This window comes from Lonchura striata, chromosome 4, assembly GCF_046129695.1.
Source record: "Lonchura striata isolate bLonStr1 chromosome 4, bLonStr1.mat, whole genome shotgun sequence".
NCBI classification, from domain to species: Eukaryota; Metazoa; Chordata; class Aves; order Passeriformes; family Estrildidae; genus Lonchura; species Lonchura striata.
Window position 1 is genome coordinate 13610059 of NC_134606.1, and position 24092 is coordinate 13634150.

At 36.3% G+C, this 24092-nt stretch overlaps 1 long non-coding RNA gene across 1 annotated transcript in view; it reads left to right on the plus strand.

Annotated features, from left to right (window-relative positions):
- The window catches only part of LOC144246116 (uncharacterized), a 92212-nt gene that overhangs the window by 36459 nt on the left and 31661 nt on the right, over nt 1-24092 (plus strand). The gene's annotated exons all lie outside the window — the stretch shown is intronic.

A 24092-nucleotide genomic window follows, 5' to 3' on the forward strand; every position in this document is an offset into this window, starting at 1 on the left:
TAAATATCAGTGCTTTAATAGTCTTTAAATAAAAATGACAGTGAAGTATGAATGGACTTTATTAAATCTGGCATATTGTGCTGATAGGGCAAACAGCAACACAAGAGCAAACAGACTGAAAAAAATCAAAAGATTTTCTAAGTAAAATGATTAAATTCTTCCCTTCCCATCCTTTTCCTTCATGTACCTAAGACTCCAATTGAGTATCACACATTAATATACCAGCAATTTTTTTAAAGGAAGGGACATATTGGTAGGCAAAAGGAATACCAATCTCTGTGAAAGAGTATTACAGCCCTTATTTTATAAAGATGTCCAACATTATGCTTCAGGGCTTAAGTTGTTCTGCTAGTATTGGCAACTGGGGGACTGGCAGACACAGCACATATATTTTTTTTGATCCAGCATGGAACTTCTTCCTTTGACTGCTTGGATTGCTGATTGTGCAAGTTGAAAATTGAAGTAGAGAGAATTGATGGTGTGGTGAGGAAGAGGGGAAAGAAGGAAAAGAAATAACATACAAATTGAATTTGGAGTGTGACAGTTGTGTAACAAATGAAAAAGGAAGCATAACAGGGTTGTCAGGAAGATGCTAGTTGATTCTTCACAGAGACACATGCATCTATGAGAGACAAACTATCTATTATCCCTTACCGTCTCTTGTCCTACAAACTCACTTATAGTTTTGGTTTCAACAAGTATTACAACTCTACAGTTTTGATACGTCCATGAGGAATATTGCCTCAGCAGGTGATGTCAGGCCCAAGACTCGTATTTCCTGCATCTCATTTAGATTCAATTATTCCAAAATTATATAGCAACAGACCAGGAAAGCTAGCTTATGCTGTTGTTCTCTGGAACTTCAAAAAAGATTTTCTTTGCAATGAATTCTTCCAGAATCTCTGTGTCTTCCTCTGCTATTAGTACCTGTGCTGAACCATATATTCAATATGACACTCAAGCAGAGAACTAATGTATCTGAGACCATTAAGCAAAAATTTTCATTGTCAAAGCTAAATTTTCAGGCTTAAAATAGAAGTTTTTCTTGTCGAAGTGAGTTTAACTGCTAATTAGTACAGAGTTCATGCTAAGTTGTTGTAGTTTGCAAAGTGTAAACCTTTAAAAGTGTATCTTTAAAAGATATCTGAGTAGAAATCGTGTGCAAGTGAAGCTGTCTTTCTCTTTATTCATCTAGACAGGGATAGAAGGTTCCTTCATTATGGAGTTGCTATAAGAATCTGAGCTAAATAACACATATAGACAAAGCAGCTTTGAGGATGCTCTTTACACTTCCTGTCAATCTAATGAGCTCTTCTTTCTCCACAGCAGCAGTTTTGAACATATTCACAAATGACCTTATTTCCAGTCTCTTGACCTTATTTCTGAGGTCTGTCATCAAGCATTAATTCATTTTAGAGTCCTTAAAAAAGCTTTAATAAATAAAGGTAAACGCTTAGCAAAGCATAAGCGAAAGTTACAGATAATACAGATCCAGTTTGACTTTAGTTGTATGAATGGGAAATAAGATGACTGAAAACAGTTGTCAGGAAGGAGAATCTGAAATAAAAAATGATTCAGGGCTTTTCATAGGCAAACTTTGAAAGGCATTTTAATTCAAAATAGACCAATAGGTTTCTTTTACAATAAAAAGTTAAATAATTTAAAATAATTAAAACTTAAAATATGTGTGTTTATCTATGTGGTTGAAAATCATATAATATTCACTTAACTCATTCAGAGTAAGAAAATGATTCTGCATTGCAGACACCACTATAAAGAGATACTGTGCTTGAAAATGGTGTTTACTTTGCACTAAATTTATGTTCAGGAACAGGTGCTAGTTTCCATTGAGTTCATTCCCCTGGGCTTTTGAAACTGTGTCTCCAAACTGAAGGTAGCTGCCTTTAAAGTGAAACAGTGACTCATTAGTGATATTCAAGTTAATATTTGAAGTTTTGAGTACAAACATTTCTTTTTTTGTTGCTTATCCAGGCATTCTGATTATACTGCTGATAAAAAAACCTGTCTGTTTTTATCTGCAGGGTACTATTCTTTATTTATCACTATATTTGAGATTATGATTTTAAGTGAAGCTTTTTGTTAGCCTGAGAACCAGGCTTCTTTGGCAGCTGTTGGTTCCCAGGCTGGATTGCAAGAACCACTTTTGCAAAAGAATTTCCATCAAGATCATTACTGGTAATTTCTATGACCTCAAGTGGCTTTATATTTCTTCTTTGGGAGCTCTTGGTTTAGAACTTGAAAGTTTAACAAGCTAGTTTTAAAGCTGGTTTTATACCCTTTTTTTTTCATTTTATAAATAAGTTTCATTTTATGTTATGCTCATTTATGCAATTTTATTAATTCCATTTACCCATTTTATTTGTTGTTTATTTTTTCTCTTCCTTCAAAGATCTTGATCTGCATTACACCTGTTAAAATAATTTAAAAATTATTTTTTAGGGAGCACTGTGAAAACAAATCTGTTTTATGCTGTTTTCAGCATAAAATTCTTTAATTGGGAGATAATATTTGTCAAAGGGCATACTTCAGATATTCTTGGAGGGGACAATGCACTCTTATCATAAATGCTGAAACAGAACCAGAAAAATCTTCAATGTATGCAATACCTATTTGCTAGCATTTGCATTTCATGACCTCCAGTAAAATGAAGATGGAAAATGCACCCAGTAATCACAGGTATGTTGCAGCGCCACTTGATTAAAGGTGTCCCTTTCTTGGTTTGCCTGTATATTGTCTAATCTAGCCATGCAATTCACACTTGATATGTAAAATAAATGTAAGCATTTCAATTACAAATTCAGAACTGTGTCAGGATAAACCCTATTGTTTGGGACAAACCCTCACACATAGGCAAAAACTGTATTTAAAAGACTATTCTCTTGCACAGAGGGGAAAAATCATAATAGTGACATTTGATGGTGTGCAATAGGAAAAATAGAAATAGGAGGAATGTACATAATCAGTCCAGAAGCAGTGGAAACCAATAATTTCAAAATGAAGAAAGAAGGGCAAGAATTGTCAATATGTGTAAGACTTCTATGTGAAATAGGAACTGAACTATTCAGCCTTGTCTGAACTAAGTATAGCACAAAAGTTTTGGAATACTCAAAAAGAGAATGAAGGAATGGTACTCATTGTTTTTAAAGTCCTCCTGTTATCTCTCAGGGACACTCATTAGGTTACATAACAGCATATAGCCCTGATAATTTCCAGAATTTATATGTGCTGACATATAGCTCGTGTAGCTGTACCGAGCATACCACAGCAACGTTACCCACATTACCCACATAATACAGTCAGTGCAACTGCTGTGTCAGTAAATTTATAGGATTTGTCTCATATTCCCATAGCTGGGCAGATACTGAGCCAGTAGGAATGGTGTCAGTGTTGGTGCTTGGCACAAATCGATGGTGGATGGGAACTGACTGTCACTGCTAGTTTATTATCTTACTGTAAGACTTTCATATCTTCTCCCTGTGAGTTCTCACAGGCAGCTCCTCACAGCACTGACTCCTTTTCTCTTTCTTCCACATGGCTGGCTGACTTCTTTCTGTCCTTTGCACAACTGCCTGACTCTTCCTCCTCACAGCACAGCCAACTGACTCCAACTCTTCTCTCCTCCAGCTGACCCACTCTTTTATAACACCCATCCTTATGGGACCATCCTTATTGGACACAGCTGTGACCTATTAAGGGCAAAGCTGTTCCTACTCTTTGGTAATTAGTACAGCTGTAACTCCTCAGGGGTGAGGTTGCCTTCAGCACTATCTCTGTTCTCTTACAATCCATGCTCCCACAGTATGGCTCACTCATTAGAATAAATGAATGTCATGAAAGGCATCCATAAGAGAGAGAGAGAGAAATTGACATAGAAGAAAAAAGAGTAACAATGTAAATTTTAAGGAAAATCTTATTTTCCAGGTTGTGATAAATCTACCAGTGACTTTGGTCAAGTGCTACAAGTCTCAGGCTAAGAGGAGTTGAACAGCTCTCCAGCTCCAGTACTGGACATCAGTATTTGGATTATAGGAATCTGATTCCTATCACTAGTGGTATCTATTATTGACAGCCTTGGATCTTTGAACAAGTTTCAATTGCAGCACAAGAGAGGTAAAATCTAGGAAGAGATCTGTTGGTTAAGAAAGCTTTTTGGTTAAGGTGATGGCATAGTCTATTCATTCCCTTCCTTCATGTAAAACTTACACTTTTAGGGAAATGGTAATGCTGTAGATTCTCATATTCATTCTGTCAATTTTAAAAGGCCACAATTTATATTACTGAGCACTGTACATTCCATACAATTTACATCACGACTCTTCATAATTTTAGTTGTCACTTTAAGTGAAAGTATCTCAGATCTAACTGGCTGTTGATACCTGTTAAATCTTGCATGCTGCAGGACTGCACTCAGACCATGTTTTTCTCAAAAATATTCAGAAGTCCAGTTAAAAAAACATATTAAAATACTGTGCTGACTACATTTACAGCTTTTTAATTGTCCTATTATTCTGTAAGAATTTGATAAAGCCCTACACAGTTATGTGAATGGATTGTCTTTCATTTGGCAGTAGAGTTTTGTGGTGTGTAGGTCGCTTTCCTGAAATCTCTGGAGCTGTCAGGTGTTGTGCATCCCGTCTCTGCTACTCAGCAAAGGGGGGCCAAAAAGGGACCATTAGTACTCAGTATAAATGCAAATGACTGGGTCATGTCTGAATATCTTAGGACTTGTCCCCCCTGTTGAAGAGCTGTCTTGAAAAGAGCTGGCTGGAGTGAATTGAAGCAAAGGCAATGCTGTCTAACAGTGATATGATGCAGGTCACTGGGGATCCACTCCCTCTTCCATTTGTGCATTTATTTCTTATATTGCTTGCTCAACTTTCTAATGAAATCAAAGTTATTTATATGTATAATTTATTATTGAGTTTTTACTATTACATCTATTACAAAAAGAACAAAAATATGGTTAAATCAAAGACATAATTAACTTACAAGATCAATGATTCCCATTAGTCACATCAGCAAATAGATTTAGTGGATAAGTATTTTTGTTTTGATTATATGGCTGTAGCTGAGAGATACTCCATCATTTTAATTCCCTCTTGATGAAATTTAAGGAAGGACTCCCAGATACAGTGTTTTAAATCACAAGGGTGCTGATCTGGTGAAAGTATCTGTAGGTCATAAATTTACACTAGATTTTTATTCTTAGGACACGAACTAAGGGATTAAAGCTTGTCTAATCCTCCAGAATAGAAAGGTTGTAAAGGAGCTGTGAATCCTCCTTGATCTCTCAAAGAAGTTGCCTTGTAGAATGTGGCCACTTGTTAAAAGGCATATAAGGCTGAATACCTGTAATCTTAAAAGAAAAAGTATTGTAAGGATGAACACTTTTGAAGGAAAAAAATGCAGGGATTTGAGGAGACAGAGTTGTAGAAGCAAAATGAGAATTTTCAGAGTCAAAGCCTTGAGGGTACAGGGGCCATTAAAAAAAATTTGCTATATTTCTATTTATCATAAAAATCTGTGGTCATAGAGAGCTATGCAAATGGCATCATTTTAGTTCTATCCTTATTTCTGGTAAAAATCCAATAATCTAATAAGATCTGTCTGGAATGAAGATAAATTATTTTATCCACAGATTTTCTGAACTATGCAACCAACCCTTTCTCAGGAAAAATCAGGTGAGAAAGCAGGCTATAGAACTTGGACAGGTGTCACTGTTACATTTTTGGAGGCTGGCTTTTAACATCCAAGTCGGTGCCCAAATAATCAGTATCCTTCCACTGCATAGTTTGAGTGTGTTTTGCTGAAAGCAGAATCTTCTCACGTTGAAAAACCACAGATTGAGAGTGAAGGGGTAATATATTGAGAGAGTGTAGAGTAGTTATCATTTTGTGATAAGTGATGAGAAGTCAATGAGATAAAATAACTGAGCCTTTTCTTTCTTGGATAAATTCATACATATTTATGGAAAAAAGAATGATCTTAAAGCTATTTCCAGTTTCATGCATTGTTTTGTTTACATTCAGCTATAATCTTTACAGTTTTATAAAAGTACCTCATGCTGTGTCCCCTATTGTAAATCATCAATGCCATGATTGCTATGTGATAAGTAAGATTAAGTTACATTATCCAATTGGTACCACATGCCTTTGCTTTGAATTATTCATTTAATACATTTTCACTTGGGGCAGATTTTTTAGAAAGCTATTTCTTTAGTTATAGTAAGTGTGGATATGAGATATGTTAATTTGAGCTTTTCTGGATGTTAGTAGACAGAATGACTGTATAGAAAAGAACAGTAACTGCACCAGTTTTAGTATAAAAGTTGCAAGCAGGTAAAATAATTGCAGCATATAGTTTGGTTAGTTAAAAGTAGGGACATGGAGATTGCTTAGAAATATTTATCAGTTTAGAATGGGATGCGAGAGAAAACATCCAATCCAGGTTAAGGATAACAAGGAATATGAGAAGGTAGAGTACATTAATAACCTGTCCAGAGTCAGGCTTGGAAACCAGTGATAAAATACTGAAGAAAAATATCATGGTCATGTAAAGAACTGCTAATGATCAGCAGCTTAGTTTTATTTCTAAACTGAAGGTGGAATAGTCACATGGGGCACTTGTTTTTTTGTAAATTCTCAGTGTGTGTCTAAACTTGACCAGGCAAACCTTGGTATGATGTATTCCACAGAAGATGGGGCACTTGTTTTTTTGTAAATTCTCAGTGTGTGTCTAAACTTGACCAGGCAAACCTTGGTATGATGTATTCCACAGAAGGTTTGTGACAAACTCTGGAAGGCTTGTGAGTGGCAAAGATGACACAGCAATTAAGGGCCATCATCTTTTACTGCCTTGGAACTGCTGGTCCAGTGCCTCATAACAGAGGATTGTCTCCTCAGCAGTAGTTTGAGCTGCTGCAAATGTTCAGCTTGCCTGTGCAGAAGAAAGAAAAGACTGCTTTTCTCAACAGGAGAACAGATTATCACCCCAATCCTGCAATGCTTTTAAAAGACAAGTGTGGATGCCAGTCTGGTCAGGGAGAGAGAAACAGCAATCGTTTCTCATAGAGGCTTGTGAGAATTTTTAGGGAGTTGTAGGAATGCGATAACTTGTTAGTCTAAACAATCTGCAGATGGTGTTTTTCCATTTTGCTTTTCTGTTCCTCTCAAGGATGGTGTGTGAGAAAGGTGTTTTTATTAATTATCCAATCAAATAGAATGTGTCATGTCTGTCTATTTAAGCTGAAGTTTCCTTTCCATAAAGGAAAGTTTCCTTTCCTTTTTACGCTGTGTCCTTGTCTGTTCTTGTCTCATTCTTAGCACAAGGGTGACAGAAAAGGATGCAGCATATCCCTTGGTTAAGCCTGACTTAGCATGACTAAGTCTGTACTCCCTTGTTTTCTAGTCTTTTGTCTAAAAGAAGCCATAATGAGGAATTTAGAAAGCTAAGCAATAACTACTAAAAAGCAACCTGATACTTTGATGAAGACTATGCAAATGTGAGTGTGGGCTTAGGTTGTGTAGACATTGATTACAAGATCTAAAGAAAGTTCACTGCAGAGTTTTATGAGCTGAACAAGGACCCCAGTACATGGTCAGAGTTTGAGACCATGTCTCTGGGAAATCAGACTGGAAATGCTGACTGGGTTGTGCTTATCCTCATTTGAATGGGAACACTTTGTGTTCTGCCTGTAGGTTTTTCCATGTGTGATACTGTAAAGATCAGGGATTGGTCATAACATCCAATATAGAATATGGGACTTTGTTTTGTTTCTTTTCTTCTGTTACAGGAAATCTTTGGGTTTAATAACATAATATGCAGAACATTTTTGATCTTGAAACAAACATTTCTAATGCACTTTATTTTCAATTCACACTCTTGCATCTGAAATGAGAAGGGATGTAGACCCTTGTTTGGATCTTTAATCTATAGAAGTTAAATCTGAGAAGGTTAGCAATGTTGAGAAGATTCACCCATCTTTTTAATTTACAAGCACACCAGAGACAAAAGTGAAATCCAGTCATTTCAGGAAGGGAACTTTTTCTAAGTTACACCTCTTGCTCCACAGAAAATGCAGTTGCAAGTGGCATCCCACCCTCAAAGATCCATTAAAATGGATGTAATAGAAGTTTACAGACACAGACATACAGCTGATTCTGTGGGCCTTGGTGCATTAATGCATTTGATTCAAACACAGTAGGAAAAGGTTCCAGTTTGGAGAAGAAAAGAATTTACTTAAACTCATTTAGGTTTTTAGAGACCTGAATGTGCTGTCTTGGCACAAAACATTGGTTTAATTTTTTTTTCCTCACTGTAATTTAGATATTTGTAGTAGAAATGCAAAAATATATTAACATTTTACAGAAAACATGATAGCAAAGAAAATACTACACAGGGAAGTATGTTGCTTGCAATTTTTAAACATGATATTGGAGATTTTATTTTCCTAAAGTTAATCTGGACTTGAAGAACAAAGAAGGAATAGATGATGTTAAAGCACTGATCATTCTAACATTAATTGCTCTCAATTGTTGTGAAGAACTTCTATTCCTACTGTATAGAGCTTCATATCAGTCAGAAATGCTAAAATTTCACCAATAACAATAAATTTTCTACACACATTTTTAATTAATGCTTGCTTAAAATGTGGGGTTTCTCAATTGTATAGCTGTATATTTCTAGTATTGTACACTGGATGAGAATGTGAGCCCAAATATATTTCTATTTTCCTTATGAAATATGAGTAACCTAGAGAAAAACATTTGAATATCTCCCACACGGCCCAACTTACAGAATCTATGGAACAATTAGTAATTTTCATTATTAAATTAGTTTATCTGCATTCTGCATAAGAATAGCACTTTATGTAGATAAAAAGCCTACAAAACATATTGTGATATAGCAATATAACATATGAGATATTGTTTAACACTGAAAGTTTTATTTATTTTTTTCTTATTTCATTAGGCTGCTAAAGCTTAATGACAATATATTCAGATCAAACCAAAGTATGCAGCGTTTACTAATGCTATCTAATGACAGGAGTGATAATTTAAAGAGCCAGTGAATATGTCAAATGGAAAACAATGTCAATATTTTAAAAAATTAATTAATGGATCCTTATTGCCTCATTTTATCTTTCTTCTATTATAGATGCTTGTTTTACTTTGCCTATTTCCTTGAATTTTTTGATATTCAATCTGCAGAAGAAAACTTTTCCCATTTCTAATCTAATGACTGCATCTATCACTTTTGCTGTAGCTTCCTATATTACACTGTTCATTCTAATACTTGAGTTGTATGCTATGTGAAGATGAAAAAGCAATCATCATTGAATATTAGAAGGTTTTTTCCAACCCTTATTTAACAATTTGTTTCATCTGGTGAGTCTATAACATCTGACAGAGGAAATTTGACAGTCAACTCAGCAAGATACTTCAAATTTGACCTAGTACTCAAGGCATAACTCCTTTCATCCTTTTTGAAGCTGATGCATGTATTGTATTTTTCATGTCAAATTCTGGCTGACTGTTAACCTCCTGGTATCCTTCCTTTGTTTTGGTGAGGGCTCCAGGAGAGGCCCCTAGAAAAAAGCAGTCACAAAATTTCGCTTGTACATATATTTTTAAAATTTTCCCAGACTCCTGCTACTATAGAAGATAATGATGAAATGCAAGACAAAACCCATTCTATTTGTTTCCCAGATAAACATAAACAAACCCCAGTATCAATTTTTTCTGTGCTGTAACACTGTCAAGATAAACATACAGTTATATGTCACATGGTTGTTGCAACTGCTTTTTATAATTCAGCATTGAACTAGGAAGTCAATTAACAACGCTCAAAATTACAGAGAAAATGTTTATTTTCATCAGACAATGCATGCATTTCCACCAAATACCTAATTTACACCTTATTCCTGAAACTGTACTGACCAAAGGAACCAGAATTAATAGGTGAATATCAATGAGAGACCTGTTTATTTTTGGGGAGGTGTGGGTGGAAGGATACCCTGGTATCTGATATGTGTGTCCTAGTGGGACTGCTTTGGCATTAGGAAGAACTACAGAATCTGATGCTGACTCCTGTGATTTAGCACACAAATTTTTTAATCTTTCTATCTCAATTAATGCAAGCTGCTGAAGGCATGATGCCAATACCAGAAGGATTTTCTACGGATTATGTTTAGTAAGATTTTCATAGTGAGACTAAAAAATCTTGTGACACTAGGAACTTTGAGGTGATAAATTTGAAATGGGTCATTCCTCCATTTGCCCCCATGAGGCAACGCAGCTCAGAGGGATGCTGTTGGAACTCTACCTTTCACTGAGATTTGGTTGTGTTAAATTTTTCATGGAGCTTATCCAATCTCTCAATAGTTTAACAGAAGTAATTTATAGCTATTCCACTTGTCAGAAAAGGAAAATATGAGCATGCACAAATATATTTAAAAAATGCTCAGTTTTCACAGAAGAAGGACTTCAATTATCTATTGCAAGTTATTGCTTATCAGTGAAATTGCTGATAATTGCTATACCTCTAGGTGACAAGTACTAATTTCATCTTGAAAAATGAATGTTGGAAACCACTGTGTATTGTTTAGCAAATGCACAGCAGAGCAGTCTTCTAAATCTGAATTTTCATACACTTCTAAGAATATTGCTCTACCTTTTAAGTTTTATTGATAGGTGAACAGCTGAATGATTATCATCTTATTGTGATAATTCCTGTCTTCTCTATTTTGTTTCTGCCATTAAATCTCAAAGAAATTTGCAGTGGAAGTATTATTATTAATGTATCCCAGGAAAAACAGAAGTGATGTGACTTGTTTGGCATACAGGGGCTGAATCAGAAATGTACAGGTAAATGCATCAAATAAAATTAGGTTTGGTTGTCTTGTGGGACAAGATGTCTCCTGTGCACAAAAGAGTGCAGAGGGAAAATCCTATTTGTTTAGTCTTAATTATGCTATAGGGTAGATCATAGCTTAAGAGAAAAAGAAGCCATGGTTTGATTCAACAGCAGGTTTGATTCAACTCTGTATAGATACAGAGATTTGTTTTCAGTGTAGACATAGAGTGACTACAAGCTTGGCATGATTAAGCACTTAGTTATGGTGGTTTTAGGCACCTATGCTGTGCATCTGCCACAAGCTACCGGTATTTTTACTGGGATGTTTTAAGAAAGAACCAGAATAACTTTTTAATTTTCTTAGGTTCTAATTGGATGTTTACACTTTAGTTAAAACAATATCCCAAATAATTATGAGGTTTATGTCTTTACTATAGCAGACTTGAGTAAATGGGACACTTCTGAAAATGTAGTTTTCTGAGTTAATTAAGTGAAAGAAAATTTATCCTCGTGTCTGCTCATTGCTGATTTTCCTTTTGGTAAAAAATTCAACAGCTCTCTATGAGAGCCACTCAAAGAGCACTGTGCCCCTTTGGCACAGACTAGTAAACAAGTCCCACAGAGCTTAGAAGATTATCAGCTGCTGAGGAAGCAGACGTTTGACTGTGAGCCTGTAGACATACTCAGCAGGGTGCATAAAATAGGGTAAAAATAATTGTGCCAATGTGTCTGGTTGAGAAATTCAAAATTCCAGCAAGTGAGAAAATAAACAAACATATGAGATGGAAAATTGCAGTAACATCAAAGGGAGGTGCTTTGTGGATGAGCTGCTCGAGAGTATATTTTTGCTGTTTGCAAAATTTTGCAGAGAGGAGTAAAAGAATTTTGTTGTGGATATATGACAGAAAAGAAAGAAAAGTATAGGAAGACTTGTAACTGAAAGTTGTAACTGAAAGTATTTAAAATTATTGTAGATGGGGGAGAGAAAGCAAAATATTGACATTGCTCTTCAATAGGTATGAAGCGACACAAAAATCAGTGAACTGATTTATGTAATTTATACAAGTACTTGTATTTATTCTCCCTAAACTCTAACCTCAGTGTGAAAATAATGACCTTATATAAATTATAAATTGTGAGAAGCAAATAAATTCATGAACTAAACATAGTAAAGAAATCACTTTAGTTGCCTTGAGAAGATCTGTCCCATCGTTTTTGCCTCATGTACCGCAAAAGGTTTGAGACTTCCCATGGCACTGCCTTTGAACATCTAAACTTTGCACTGAGTAGAGGAGAGGTGTGGAGAAGGTGTTGTGCTGAGATCTCAGCAGTTAAAAGCAGGCATTTTTGAGGCTGAGGTTCCCAGGACATGGTTGTGCCAAGGACAAAGCTGAGCAGGGAGCAGTGGGGTGGCAGTGCCGTGCTGCCTTTTGTAGCCACAGGGTCCCTGGGCTGAAGGCTCTGAGGTGTCCTCAACCCTAACCCTGAGAGTAACCCAGCCTGTGCAGGGTGATGTGTGAGAGTAACCCAGCCTTTGCAGGGTGATGTGTGAGAGTAACCCAGCCTTTGCAGGGTGGTGTGTGAGAGTAACCCAGCCTGTGCAGGGTGGTGTGTGAGTGTAACCCAGCCTGTGCAGGGTGGTGTGTGAGAGTAACCCAGCCTGTGCAGGGTGGTGTGTGAGTGTAACCCAGCCTGTGCAGGGTGGTGTGTGAGTGTAACAGCCCTTGCAGGGTGATGTGTGAGAGTAACCCAGCCTTTGCAGGGTGGTGTGTGAGAGTAACCCAGCCTTTGCAGGGTGGTGTGTGAGTGTAACCCAGCCTGTGCAGGGTGGTGTGTGAGTGTAACCCAGCCTGTGCAGGGTGGTGTGTGAGTGTAACAGCCTTTGCAGGGTGGTGGTTCCAAGGAGAAAGGTGTGGAGGCAGCAAGGCTGTGGCAGTGGCACGCTCCCCTTGGCACTGCTGCCGCACAATTGGCTGCTTTAATGCCCTGCTTGGGGTTAGTATTACGCTGAGGGTTAGGGCTGAAAAACCCACAAAGCCTAGAGGCCCAGAGTTCAATTTTTGTATTTTTTATATCCCTGTGAATCAAGTAGTGGTACAGATGAATGATTGTCTGTAGTTCTGATTGTTTTAGGGTTTTGCACGTTTCCCAGTTAATTCATTTTGTATCCTCCATAGCATTTCTAGGAGGGTGAATAAGGACATTTCTTTGATCAAGAACTGAGGTTAACTCAGCTTTACACAGAATTTGAAAGCAAATCTTGATGGCTCTGGATTGTATTTTTTTTTTTATTTTGAGTGTATATTTTTTTAATAATTTCTTCATTTTGTTACAGAGATTATGAGTTTTCAGAACAATGAAGCATATGCTGGAAGAAAAAGGAGCTACTTATACCATATTAGCTATGCTATTTCTAATATCAAATTAGCAGTTAATGAATTTGAGTAGTTTAATATTTGACGTGAAACTGTAGTTTTTGAAACTATTCAGGTTTTTTGGCTTTTTGGATAGTTCCCTCTATCCAAAGCAGAATAGCTTTTACATCAGCAGTTCCACTCCTTCATCTCCACAACCCATTTACATGTCTTTGAAAGACATTTAAGGTAATTCCTGCTATCCCATGACTGAAATTTGAGATATGGCAGGAAGTAGCCCAGCTCGCCTTCATATGCAATCACACAAAACAAAAACTATTTGCATGTATTACAGGAATTTTGGTCTTTGGTAAAATCACAACTTGAAATAAGAAACACGTGAAAGAGCAACATGAAATATTTTCATATGTGAAACAGGACACCAATGAAGAGTTATTTTCATTGCCTTTAAAAGTGTCCACTGTCAGACGTTAACATATTTTTATCATATGAACTTAGAATAAATTTTATTTCTTGTTCTTATTTTTATCAAAAAAAAAAGAGAAAGAAAATCTGATATTGTGCTGGTTATTATATATGTTGGAATTGTTCGCTCATGTTCTTGTCACCATGACACAGAAACAAGACCCATTCTTTGGGTCAGTATCCATAATGAAAAAGCATGAAGGTATTTGCTCCTTTATCTGATCATACAAGTGGGACAAGCTAAGCAGAGTATGACCAAACTGAATGGCAGTGATAACCACTGGTGGGGATGAGAAGAACATGAGAGGTTTAAATACTATATGAAATTATAAAATGGAAAAGAAACCTGTGACATTGGAAAAAAAATGAGCAAGATGTCACGTTGTAACTTAATTTGGAATAAAAGATAAGAGTTTTAGGGTCTTTGTGCCTGTTGAGTTATCTGAAATAGGTTTCCCACTTGCTTGGAACCATATAGAAGTCAGTCATCCAAATGTGCACTGTGGTGCAGAACAGATGCTCTACTTCAGTGTCCTATGTCAGGGCTCATGGGACTCGGCAGGTGGGACTTGGCTTCCTGAATTAAGATAACCAGTCCTCAGCTAGTGGAGAGCTTTTCAGTACAGTCAGGCTTTCTGATGTGACCTGGGAAGATATATTTCAACTGAGATACTGATCTACGTTTATACTTGGGTGCCTAAAACTAAGTACAGTAGATTTAATCAAAATGAAAATATCCTATATTTCAGGAACATCTAAAAGTTCTGTATTTGGAAAAGGAGACTTTGATATTCACGGAAAAGTTTGTACTAATAATATGTCACAAAATATAGTTTCTATATAAATGTGCACGTATATAGGTTTAATTTGAAAATGGAAATATTAAGGTTGTCTTTCTTTCTTTCTTTGTAGTCCATCATTAAACACAGAATAACAAAAATTCATGATACAGTTTCATACTGCATTCAGTTACACAGGACTCAATGCCAAGACCCTCCAGTATGACTTGTACCTGAACATTGAATTAGGTACAGAAATTGCCAAAAGATTTCCTTCTGTACTAAGGATGTCCTCCTGTCCTTCACAGAAACTCTCTCCTAATATTAATTCTTTCCTTGTTTTTCTTCCTGCCTTCCCTTTTATTACTGTCCTGAATGTTAATGCTATGAGAATGAAGCGTCTAGAACTTTGATTACTCAACAGAGTTCGTCAGAATCAAGCAGCACTGCAGTATGTGTTCATAGCACTATTATAAATGGCTGCTCAGTTATAAATTTACTAAAGAAGAGAATAAATAGTGCTTTCAGACAGTATTGTCATATTTTTTTAAACTGCTATATAAATGTCTTTATTTTTCATTTTTGTTTTCTGCCACAATGAGAGACGGATTAAATCTGAATCATATTTTTAAAAAGAGATTGATTCATCAGTAGTGTAGGTGTTTGCTTTTTTTTATGACACCATTTGTTTTAGACTCTTCATTGACACTGAATTTCTATATCTATTCAACTCTGAGCATTTTGAATTCTACAGAGACCCTGTGTTCTTCTAAATGTGTCATTTCTGTTTGCAGATATTTTTTCCTCCCTGCCTTGAATGATCCTGCCTTTTTATCCTTTTTATTTTAATGTTAAAGGAAGGCAGGGGAAGTAACAATGCAAATAGAGCACTGTGCTTTGCAGAAGAGCACTGTTCCAGGACATGCCAGCAGCTGCAGGGCCCTCAGCTGCTTATTCTTCTGCTGTTTTACTTCATACTATCACCTAACTACTGTTTTTCTTCATGGAGCTCATAGAGAAGTGGATGGAAGAATGAATCTAGCTTTTCTTTAAGGTCTTTCCATCCATCAAAGGCATTGTGAAAATACAGCATTGCAAAAATATTGTTTCCTGATGGTACTTCTTTAGTCTTGCTCTGTATTTCTTAATGTGGTCTTAGAAAAAATTGTTCTGGTAATTTTTTCATATTTTCAAACACAATTTCCAAATACAATGTCTACAGAATCAGGAATCAGCACTTTAGGGTCTTTCTCTGTTATTTGACAGCCTATGGATTGGCAGCAATAGCTTGAATCTAACTTCCAAATTAAATAGTAAGCTCTTCTGATCAGAGAACTAGTGTCTACATCAGGAGTTAATTGTTCTAGTCACTCTTTATAGTCAATGTAATCAATATCCTGTCTTTTCAGCTGAAAGTAAATCTGAATAAAGTAACATGAGTTGTGCATCCAACAATGTCTCTTCTAATTGGGGTGAAGCAAGGTTAGCAAGTTAGCTTATATGAGGGAAGTTAGAATTAAGTGAGGTGAATCCTACCAAATCTGTCAGCTGCTTATTTTCTGTGGTGTCGTACATTGGCCTTGCATATTGCACTGCTGGTTCTGACAGAGGCTCCCACAGGTGATTAAGCAGAATACTTGTCCCTTTTGTGCAAAGAAAATCAAATGAAGGGAGCTGAAGGAATAGAAATGACTATGACTTGTATCCTGAGAAAAAGGCAGTAAATAATATTCAGCTGTCATTTAGGCTATTAAATTAAATAATTTCCTGTCCATAAAAATGATTAATTAATTATATTTTTGATGTCTTAATTTGATCTGAGACTTACAGTATACATGAAATTTGCACAATGTTGGCAAAATTCTGAGGCTTTGCTCACAGTATTCTGTAAAGATGTAAGTATGTGCTTCCCTCTCAAGCACATGAGCTGTATGAAGGTGAAAGCATTCACTGCAGTGTACTTGGAAGATCCAAGCTGCAGTGGTAGAATTTCTAAATATGGAGAAAGCTTATGATGAAAACAAAAAGTTTTAATGGAGATGCAATATTCTTACCATTAATGACAAAATTCCCTCTGAATTAAAGACTGCCCAATTACAATCAAGCATAATATCAGAAAGATAATATATGTCTTGAGGCATATGGATATGGATAGAGAAATACCAAATGCATCCATACCTTGATACAGAAATGAAGATGCTTGCATTTGACACTGTTAACTATCCTTAAGCAATATTTGAAAAAGCTTTTACATAGTTCTTGCATCAGGAGAGAAATTATGATGCCATCTGTTTGCCTCACACAAGCATGGTGGTTTGTGCAAACTAGTTATTATGGATATTATAACTGACTTGACAAGCCAACACCTGTTTGTTTCTACAAATACCAGTTGTGAAGTTTGCACACACTCCCACAGACATAGAGGTGCTCTCTGAAAAGTGAACTCATGCTGAACAAGAGCAAATGAAGACAGCATTAAGTACTGGTCAGTGTAATCTTCATCTTTCTTTACAGATATAAAAGTGAGTCTGTACTCCGTCTTCTTAATTAAGACTAATTTCAGTATGATTACAATGGCTTTCCACTGTTGAGTTATCTTGCATGTTATGCTCATTTCTCACCCTCACAGATGTTGCTAAGATACCCAAGAGCAGAAATATCATTGTGTAGAAATTGGAGGATGAACAAGCTAAGAAACTTGATGCTTTGGCTGTGTGGTGATCTGAGGCCTCTGGCAGCAGGACATCTAGATGTGGAGCTCCATCATCAGATACAAAATTCAGGTTTATGAAAGAAAACTCACAAAGGAAGTGGCTACCTAGTTGTGTGGAGTTTGTGAGATATATATATATGTTTTTATACATTTTATCAATTTTAAAATTGCAGCCAGAAAGTTGTTCTAAGCCAACAGAAATTTGAGGGATGAGACCAAGGTAAAGTAAAGCATAATGGAGAAAGCTGATTCCAAAACCAATTCTCAAAGAAATAAGGAAAAGGTAACTGCAATACAGTGCCTTTAGTCACACATTTTAAATGCACGGGAATATCTGAAGATGTGCATGAACTCACAGTAGAGTGAACTGAACTGGATCCAGCTGGTATAGATCTGGCAGATGTGGTTTTTACTCCCTGTTGTGTTCCACCAGCTGGGCATCACTGTGGTACAGAGCAGAAATAGAAGAAATCAGTTGTGCATAGGAGGGAGAAAAGTTTTAAATTATAGGCACTTCTGCCTCTTCCCCCTCTATTCTCTTGCTATTTGGTCATGGCTGCAAAGGTATGAAACCCTTATAAAACATGTAGTAGTTAGGGAGAAGTTGAGGAGAAATTAAATGAACAGGGAATGAAGCTTTTATCTTCTAGAGAGATTAGATTTCATTATGCTGAGAAGTTTCTCCTGTAAAGGCTACATTTGTCATTGTGTACAATGAAAACCAGATTTTGACAGTTCCATCTGTAAGTAACGCTCCACCATGCAAATGCTGGGCTGGGACTCATTGTGCCACAGGAAACAGGTCTGCATTTCTAGAACAATTTTCCACTTTGTCTTACTTGCTCACAGTCAGTTTTTTTCTATTTCTTTTATTAAGGAAGCTTCTATCCACCATTGTTCAGCAAATAGGATCTTGTCAAGTGCATCATCTTCAACTTGATAGAATTGATTCAGGTGCTGCATTATATACCAAGTAATTGGAATGACCTAACAGAGAATGTGCCTGCATTTATAAATGGGATCTGAACTCAAATAACACGTAGGAAAGTAATAAACTAATCTCCAGATTTCCTGGTAAAGTCTCATTATCATCATCCAACATCACCTTGATTAGGTTGCTCTCTGGGCATAAAATCCAATTTATTACTTTTCCCTTTAAATAACAAATTATTCTATTTGGCTTAGTCAGGGGTTTGTAACTGAAAGATTTTGGGACCTGTTTAATAGAGATTGGGATTGTTTTACTATTCTATTACTTTTTGTGTTGTAGCATGGCATTGTGACTTGGGAAAATCGGTAATATTTTAAAGGTTAGCTTTCCAAGTTTCTATTGTCAGACTCTTTATACAGAAACTTTTCTCCTGAAACTCCCCATATGATGATACATTCTTGGCTTTTCACAATTACATTTTGAGTATTATCAGTTTGAAATTTTCCTTTGATATTTTCTCAAGTCTATTATCAAAGTTCAAAAGTTTTCCTTCATTATTGTTTTATTATTATAATTCAATATATGAGATTTGAGAATAGTTATTCAAAGATGTAGAAACTGTCTGTAGGTTAAATGAGAGTTTAAGGTCTAAGAAATGACCATGCCTCTATATTTTGTTTGTGTTCGGCAGTTTACTTTAGTTGTCTTAGGGAGAACTTTTGCTACAAAACAGATTGTGATGTATCACTTGAGCACATGCGAAATAAATGATTAGGGAATTTATCACATGCTTTGGTGTGGACAACTGTAGAACCTACAAATTGTCAAGATACAGTCTGATTTCTTTTATTTTTTCTTGATTTTTTTGGCTGTGCTATAGTTAGATGAAATGCCAGAACAATGGACCAGAGCTCTGAGGGTTCTGGAGAGATGCTTGCACTTGTTTGACTTCCATAATTTTCTCACCTCTTTAAGTCTGAACAAGTTCTTGAAATGCTGTCAGGAAAAAAAATTGTCCTTGTCGCTAAGTAAAATAATCATCTGGCCATGTCACCCCAATCTGTTCTCTGCCAGCCATGGCTGTGAGTGATAATTGCTTTTTTCTAATCTCCGGCTGCTAAAAATTAAGTGGAGTAAATTTTGTACAGAAGGGGGATCCTTGACAGACATGAGTCCCTAGAGCTCCAGACTATCAGCAGAACTACAGTCTGAAACCCCAGATAGTGGCCAAACTTAAAATGTTTATATGTATGGTCTAGACAGTCTCAAGGTTGATTTTGAGTTTTATTAATATTTCAATTTAAAAGTGTATCTGGATTAAGGTTGAATACCCTTTTTTTGAATGGAAGTTACAAAAATGTGCAGGGTCAGCTGTTATAATTATGTGGCTGATTCAATGTGATTTAAATTTTAATATATAAAAATTTTTATATATTATTTATACCAGCAATTATATTTTATACATTCAAAAAGGCTTTTCAAAAAACTTGATCTTCTGAGTGACAATGTGGAAAATAATTCCTAAGTCACTGAGTCACTTTCAAACACTGCAACTTGCATTGTCATGACAGAAATCAACCTGCACTCCTCCTAGAGGAGCATTAAGGTTGTATATGTGGTGGAACCAGAAGTGTGAATTCATTGGATACCGATAGAGGGATTTATTTCCTGTGCCCTGCTGTTTCTTCTAACACACTGGTAGTTTTCCCATGCAAACATTCTTAAGATTCCATAAGATCATTTGTGTTGAAATTTAACCTGATTCATCTTATATTTTTTTCTCTAAGAAAATAGTTACCCCATTTTTTGTCTAGAAAGTGAAAATACTATCTTTCAGTGCTTCAGCAAGCAAAAACATTCTGAAGAATAACCTGCCAAGACACAGAAATATTTGAATACTGTGCTGCTGTACAGGACCTGTCAAAACCCTTAAATCAGTGATTCTTCCCAGCACTACTCCTGCAGAGGGGCACCTGGAGCCAATTAGTTCAGATTAAGAGGAAAGACTGGATAGAGGCTCTGCCCTTGCATGGTAGATGACATGATGAGGGTTTGTTTGGCTTTTTTTCCTTATAGCTGAAAAGAACAGAGTTTTTTTACATGTGTGCCTAGGAACTGTCAAACCATGGTAATTATTTTATTTATCTGGGCTTGTAGGTTTCTCTTGAGTTTAAGGGTCCTTTGGATGTGGCTTAGAAAGCAGTGGAGAGGAGGGTTCTGCACCACCACTTTGCCACCCAGTTTTGATTTTACCAAATGAGACAATGCATGCAGTTTGAGACAGATGGCAGTTCTTGACACCTGAAAAATAAAACTAACATTGAAGGGCTTTTGGGGGCTCTGTGTGTGGTCTGTTGAAGTTTATGATGTACAGTATGTTAAGCTTGTTGCTGTTTGAAGGCTGTATCTCTAGCACATATAAACTGATGAAAATCTGACTCTGCTAATTTTTTGTCGGCCTAGTAATTTCTGAAATTTTCTAATTGAAGAACTTTATATTTTCTTTGTTGTTGTGACATATGTTTTTTTTGACAGATTTTGGTTTTTTTCTCCTTTTCACACAGAATAGTTCAGTTCCTCTGTAGGTTCTGCAAACAGTGTAGGGAGAACTAATGTTAAATAATACTCCTACTTACAGTATAAATAATCTTAGTGTAAAAATTCTACCTGAGATAATAATAAAAAATTAACATTAAAATATAAATCATACTGATATCAAAATTTAGGTGTTTCCTAATTAATGCTGTGAATGCTCCTAGGATAAGCAGAATTATCTTTACTCTGCATAGTTGTGGACTTAAAATGAAATCTATTTCTTTTTCAATCCTGTATTACCAGATGTTGCAATATTTATTTTTACCAATGTGTTTAAAACTATGTATAACAGAAAATGGGATGTTCCAAATAGGCTGAAAAGAAAGAACTGAAAAAGGACCTTAAATGCTAGGATGTGGATAAAATGTTGCTTTTACTGAATGATGTAACTTTTTTTCATGTAATGCTTTCTTAATAAATCTTCACTTCATGTGGCTGCTTGTGAGATTGTAAACATGTATTTTTAAATTTCTTTAGGACTTTTTCCTTATTTCTATGAGAACAATTAGTTTTTAAAATTATTGTTAAAAATATAATCCTAAATTATAGTCAAATTGTGCTATCTATTTTGAATTAAAAACACTCTAGTTCAACCCATATTAGCATTAATATAAGATAATGGTTGAATATGTTAGTTTTCCTCAGTTTATATGTTCAGTTCAGGGATACTTTTATTGTTATAATAACTGAAGTTATGTGAGGAATAGATGGAAAAAAAATCTTAGTGCAGGTTTATATATTAGGATATGCAAAAGTCATTCATTTCTATATTTTTTACATAGCATTTGATTAAGACTTCTTTTTTTTGGAGTTCATGGTTTCTTTACATTTTAAAAGTATGTCTAGTTTCCCAGGTATAAAGTAACTTGACTATGAGAAAATTATTATTTTCATTTTGTTTCTTATATTCTATCAACTTTAATTCCATGCAAATATAATACTATTTTTTTGGAAATTATAGTTCCTACAAAATAGTGGGCTTCATAAATAAACACTAATCTTGTATTAAATCCCAAGAAAATACTGAGTTATTTTTAATGAAAGAATATCTTTAAATCTTTCTCAAAAGCAAACAAACAACCTTTTTTATTTTAGGATTAAATATATCTCCCAAAGTCCTTCTTTTGTTCCTAGTGCTGCTGTTTGAATCGCATCAGAAGCAATTACCAAGCACAATTACCAGCTCTGGAAAACAGTTTTCATGGTAACATGCAGCCAAAGCCTGGAATGGCAAATGCGAGAAGCCAAGGATTGATAAGAACTCCTGACATGTGTCAGTCTCTGACTACAGAATTATCACAACAAAAGCTTGCTGGTGCAAATCAGAGTAGAAGAAAAATGAGTGCCTGGGTGTCCTTTTAAAAATTACTGTGAGACTATTCATATTGTTATAATAATATAAGCAAATAATTGCTAACACCTTAGTTAAACCTGACTATAAGATTTTCAATAAGAATTAAATCTGTGATTATTAAAAATGTCACTAGAAGGAAAGATGAAACTGAGACATGGCTTTTTCCCAAAATTAGTCAAAAGGTGCAGCTACTAATTTCACCAACTCATTCTGGTCCTGAAAATGCAAGCTGAATATTTTTTTGGAGCTAGACTAACAAAAGGACTGACTCAGTGCTTTGAGCAGAGAGCATACTTCAGTCATACCAGGTGTCACAGTTACTCATGTAAGTCTTTTTCATGTAGGAACATGGATAGACACATAATATTCCTGCATTAGAAAAAAGATGAAGCTAAAACTGGAGATGCCATTTTTTAAACCTCAGCCACTAACAAAACACCACTTTACCCCTGGTGGGATGGGGAAGAGAATTGGAGGGGTAAAAGGGAGAAAACTCGTGGGTTGAGATAAAGACAGTTTAATGGGTAAAGCAAGAGGGACTTGTGCAGCCAAAGCAAGGAATTCACACTAGACTTCCCAAGGGTAGGCTGGTGTTCAGCCATCCCCAGGAAAGCAGGGCTCCATCATACCTAAGTTACATGGAAGACAAATACCATCACTCTAAACGTCTCCTTCCTGCTTCAGTTCAGGAAGGACGTTGATGTTTTGGAGTAAGTCCAGAGAAAGGCAATGAAGCTGGTGAATGGTCTGAAGCACAAGTTTTATGAGGGGCACCTGAGGCTGTGCTTAGCTTGGAGAGGAGGAGGCTCAGGACAGACATTTGCACACTCTTCAGCTGCCTGAAAGGAGATTGTAGCCAGGTGGAGCTGGGGTCTTCTCCCAGGCAATGAGCCAGAGAGGAAATGGCCTCAAGTGTGCCAGGGGAGGCTCAGGCTGTACACCAGAAAATTCCTCATAGAAAGGGTGATTAGACATTGGAATGGGCTGTCCAGAGAGGTGGTGGAATCATTGTCATTGAGGGTTTTAAGAATGAATGTGGAACTTAAGTGACATAATCTAATTGATATTGTTGTGTTTGTTCATAGATTGGAGTCAGTGATCTTTTGGAGACAGAGGTCTTTTCCAACCCAATTTATTCTGTTATTCTGTGATTTGTCTCCTGATTTTCTTGCTAAGCATGGTGCCATATGATTTTAAATATCCCTGTGGCCAGGTAGGTTTAACTGTCCCATGTATCCCCTTCCAACTCCCTGTGCACCCCCAGACTCCTGACAACAACATTTGTGTGTATCAGGTCCTCTCCCACAAAAGTGCTTCCCATAGCCTCAGTCCTGACCTCTCACCCAGGATCCTTGTCCCATTTTTTCACCTCTGCCATGCTACATTTCTTTACAGATAATGGAGGTAGCTGGTCTGGTTTTGGATTTAAGGCACTGGCATGGCAAATACCTGTCAAATCCTGCACACAGCTGTCTATAAACATCAGAAAATGAAATTCCATAGAAATTCTTTGACAGATGCAGCCACAATTTGCACACAACTAAACTACCCAAATCCAGTAGGATCCCAATGATATTCAAGTTTTGGCTGTGGGTTTGTTTCTTTCTTTTCACTTTCCCGTACCCTGGTAACAGCTAGAACAAGTAGGTGGAACTTCTGACTCTATTTGCAATAGCTTTCAATGCCAGCTTGGATGGGGCTTTGAGCAACCTGGTCTAATTAAAGGTATCTCTGTCCATGGCAGGTGGGTCAGAACAAAATCACCTAAAAGGTCCCTTCCTACCCAAACCTATGCTACATTATGAAGTGATAATCCGTGGTTAAGAAAGATTTAATTAAATCTGATCTACCGCTCTGAGAGTGAGAGGAAAATATATGCAAATTTAGCTTAGTTACAAATCACAGTATGGAAGACTTAAGGAGGCAATTTGTTTTTGGTCAGTTTTTCAAGCTCTTTGATATCAACTGATCTCAAGCTTTCCTTGCACATGTGCACACAGTTCAC